General features: G+C 47.0%; 1 pseudogene; it reads right to left on the bottom strand.

Moving 5' to 3' along the window:
* Positions 1-3,357: 3,357 nt before the first annotated feature.
* Positions 3,358-3,475, bottom strand: LOC126261201 (5S ribosomal RNA; annotated as a pseudogene).
* Positions 3,476-4,665: the final 1,190 nt, after the last annotated feature.

Below are 4,665 nucleotides of genomic sequence, written 5' to 3'. Positions count from 1 at the left end.
AGAAACCTAATTCCATGGAGCATAATGCCCATTTTCCGACGAGAACCACATGTTCAAGGGCCAGTGTATACGGACTTGTGGGTAACAGCCATCCGTGCCACATCGACCGTACGATGTGAATAGAGCACGTGAGGCGACTTTTGATCAGGATTTCGGAAATCGTCGTTTGGAGGAGGTAATGAAGGGCTGCAGATATCGTACATTCAGGAGAGTGTGCGTGAAATAAGTACGGTCAACTGGGTCGAAGGCCTGGCTTAAGTCCAGGGATGCCAGAGGACGTAATTTTTCCGTCTTCGCCAGTGCTATCATATCACAATATCTGCACAAAGCAGCTTGGATGATACTTGGTTTTCTTGGTCGTACGAGATGACGCTTGAAAACGTGCGACGGATTCGTGGCTCCAAGAGGCCGGTCAGCATTTTCATGTCACAATTAAGAAGTGTTAAGGGGTGAGAATGAGCGTCCGTTCAACGAAGGTAGCGGAAACTGACATCTGCACGAACAGCAGGTCATGACAGATGGATCGCCAATATGGTCTGAATAAATATAACGATCGACAGAAATCCAAAGGGGGTCTGTCCAAGCCCAGTGACCGACGGGTCTCGCCTTTACTCACGGCATCAAGAATTCCTCCTCAGTGACTTCGATCATCAAGGCGGCAGCATAGACCTTATGTGTGACTTCCGTCACCGTCAGTCGTTCAGGGCCTTGAGCCGAGTAGAACATGGCGTAGTGTTCGTAGAAGGCCGCACTGATGTCACTCTGTGTAGAAAAGCGCCGCCTGTTATCCGTGTCAGCAATATGGATCAGAGCTTGGTGGCGTCGTCGACGTTCTCTGCTAACATGATACATGGATGGCCCGTCTGCCGTAAACCTTCAGGTGTCTGCGTAAATGACTGCACTCTCTAAATGTTGATGCGCGTGTGCTGTAATTTACCCTTTGGGCCTTTTTACCGCTATATGTATCTCTGCTGAGGACAGCATCGAAGTGTAGTCACGTAAGTCGTTGTAGGAGTGACCGTCGGTTCCATGTGGGAGCGTCGTAACTATACGCTACCAAGGTGTGCCTGATGATCGGTTTCGCACAAACAGTCTACCACTGTAGGGTTGTGGGACATGTTCCTTGGCGGCGGACGCGTGAGTGGCAGGCACCCTCTATGGGCAGTTGGCAGTCGGGGCGAGGGGAGTGAAATGAGCACTGTCAAGCTACCAGAAGCTTTGGCTTCACCAGACCTGCTGGGGGTGGACATCGGTAGAGCTTCTGTAGGCGATATCGTCCATTGAGCCAGCTAGCCTCAGCTCCGAATTGATAAATCGTACCCCCAGCACTGTGAGCTTCCTCTGGCGTTGGGCAAGTAGAACACGTCATCATGCTGTAGCCTCTCCTTGAGGAGTGTGGTGACGCCGCTGCTCTGGATGGGGGCGGGGAAGGGGGTGTGAAGCGTGGGACGTAAATGCATTATAACTGTGAAGACTGCTGTGCTGACCTCTTGGAGGAATGCCATATATTCTACACACTTGAATTCCATCTCCTCTGTGAAATGTCACCGTTACCTACTAGGGTGCGAAGGCTACCCTTGAGCTGTGGTGCAACCACCACTTCCTGCTACTGCGGTCGTTACCCTGCGTGGCGTGGGGGGTGCCCCTCATGCTTTTCATCATCAGCCACTGAAATCTCGGCCTCTTCGCTATCGTCTGCCCATCAGGTACATGTGGGCAACAGTTGTGGGGAAGTGTCGTCCGTGACAGTGTACATCAGAGTCTGATGTAATTGCGACAGGTGGTCAGTTGCAGAGGTCAGTGATGGTTGGGAGTAGTATGTCACGCCAGCGGATTGTTATGAAACCTCGGCTCGTGCGTTGCTCTCGCCAGACGCAAGCGGTCCATCTTCCATTGTTGATGTTCACAAGAGACAGTCATCGGAGGGTGTGCGACGTCGCTTTTTATGTTTTCGCGGTGCTTGTGGACATGCGATTCAGAACCGGAATGCAGCTCATTTGACGACGAACATGCTTCCTAAAGGAAAACAGAGGTCAGCACACTCTTAACTTTTATATTCGTGGCATCAAAATCTTGAGCCGGCAATTACTGTTGTAAGGCATCCGGCTGTTATTCTACCTCCGGAACGCCATTCTTCAAATATATACTTGGTGTGATGCCGGAATGTGACATGTCGGAAGAGAGAGAGAGTGTCCGTCATTCGTAAGGTGAAGATCGTGGCCTCACTGCCTCATCGTAAGGGGGATGGTCGTAGTCGCATGATCCCGAGACTGATCTCCCAGTGGGTGTTCGGTAAGGCGTCGTTGGAGACATGTCAACATGACATGACCTTCACAGACGCTTCCAGAACACTTGCGCGGCTGTTCGTCACACATTGTTATTGATTGGCACCCACCAATGGTGTTACATGATTATACGTGTGTAGTTGTCTCCTTCTTAACTTGTCTGACTCTGTTAAGGACAGGGTATGTTGTGAACGTATTCCGTTTTTCGGCTACGTGGTCGAGCACTTCTTCTTACTGTGGCAACGACCACGTCAGGTCGCGCTTCAAAGGAAAGCCCGAAGACGTGCAGAGAGCGTAATCTGAACCGTGTGTGATCGACGGTGACTGCTTCTGTGAGTCCGTAGGCTGTTTGGAGTTGAGGCTGCTGGTCTACCTGGACACTATGTAATGACAGAAGGCGTCGCTTGTCATTTTCACATATACCAATGACGACCTCAACAATAAACAATGTAATGGAGAAGCTGGTTGTTCAGAGGAACATCAGAGTAAAAGATTCAATAAAACCTCACAAACAAGGTATTTAAAGTAGATGGAATGTGAGTTTTTAATTCAAAGACTTTTTTTCCTTCAAATATATTTACAGTAACGACAAACTTTACCCAAGAATTTGTTCGTAAAATTCATCGTTTGCTGCCTAACATTGTTTACTTACGAACTGACACTGAACATGGGTTGGCATAAACCTACTTGCGGTACGAAACAAAATACGACTGCGAAACCTCTCAAAGCCATAGACTTTTAAGCTCCAAACTGTTTCCGTGTTTGATATTAAGATTTCTATACCCATTTTTGCTTTAATGAAGTATAACAACCTCTAAGATTAATATACACTGTTAATCAACACAACATAGAAGTAATTATAGGAAGCACCCTACTCCGTCTTGAGGCCACGAGTGGCCTACCGGGACCATCCGACCGCCGTGTCATCCTCAGTGGAGGATGGGGGTAGGAGGGGCGTGGTGTCAGCACTTCATTCTCCCAGTCGTTATGATGGTATTCTTGACCGAAGCCGCTATTATTCGGCCGAGTAGCTCGTCAGTCGGCATCACGAGGCTGAGCGAACCTCGAAAAATGGCAACAGCGCATGGCGTCCTGGATGGTCACCCATCCAAGTGCCGACCACGCCCGACAGCGCTAAACTTCGGTGATCTCACGGGAACCGGTGTATCCACTGCGACAAGGCCGTTGCCAGGAAGCACTCTACTACAGCATGCAAACAGTTTCTGCCATCACCCTGATACGAAAATTCGTGTAAACTACGGGGGACACCACATTGTCTGCACGCTTCAACAAATATGCGAATTGCACTAAATAATAACAACTTTTGAAGCCCATTTGATTTCAGGAACATAATCAGAATCTTTACCTGAGTGGTAGTTACCCACATCATTCTCAAGAACATTAAAATAGCAACTGAAAAACATTTTCCTGGCACGAACAGCGCACTACTACTGGTAGGCATGTTTCTGACCCTTATGATTGCTTAAATGCACACGTCCTGACAAAATTTCCATCAGCGATAACCTGAATTTAGAGACAGAGCTTCCATTTCTCCGCTGTTTTGGAATTATCTATTATTATGAATAACGCGTATCACCTTTCCTGTGTCTCTTCTTGTTGCTCATCAACTTTCGCTTTCAATTTCTCACAGCTGGGGTCTTCAAATGTAAATACTGTTTTTCAAACACATCCTGCAAGACTTGTACGATTAATTTAGTTACATTCCCCAAGACAAAAATGATTGATCATGACGTGACACCAAAATTCCTTAGCCTCCACCCTATAAAGAAACTGTAAAAATTTTTAGAACAAGTGCTAAGCTAGTGTAAAACATTTGAATGGCTATAGTATCGAGTAACAGATACTTCCGCTGTTTTATCTGATCAATAGCCTGGTGTATGTGTTATTAAAATCGACAGACTGCACACTGTACTTTATGAGCTAGCCAGTTGGGGGTGTTCATCATGGCGGCCGCGGAAAGGGCAGTAAAAGGCAGACCGGTGGCTGCTGAATCAGCTGTCAGGGCAGACAGAGCACCCTCTGCTATTGACAGATCGTTAAATCTCGCGCAATGGGAGGCTCAGGTTGCGATAAATGGCTACAGGAACCGTAAAGGCAATCTATAAGCTACCTGCCGCCATTTCGGTAGCTTACCTACACTTTCATTCCGAAAATTAACTTCCACGTTAAAAGAGGAAAAACGATCGAGATTTTTAAAAGTTCTTTCAGGCAGAGATAACACCACTGTAAAAGAAATAATAAGAAAACTGTAATCAGTATGAGAAAGACTAAGAATATTATATGAACAGCTACTGTATGACTAACACAGTGGTGCAACATTTCACTCAATTACGAACAACTTAAATTGGAAAGAACACAT

Source organism: Schistocerca nitens, chromosome 5 (genome assembly GCF_023898315.1).
Source record: "Schistocerca nitens isolate TAMUIC-IGC-003100 chromosome 5, iqSchNite1.1, whole genome shotgun sequence".
NCBI classification, from domain to species: domain Eukaryota; kingdom Metazoa; phylum Arthropoda; class Insecta; order Orthoptera; family Acrididae; genus Schistocerca; species Schistocerca nitens.
The sequence above is the reverse complement of the archived record's forward strand: the minus strand, read 5'-3'. Positions and strand labels throughout refer to the sequence as shown.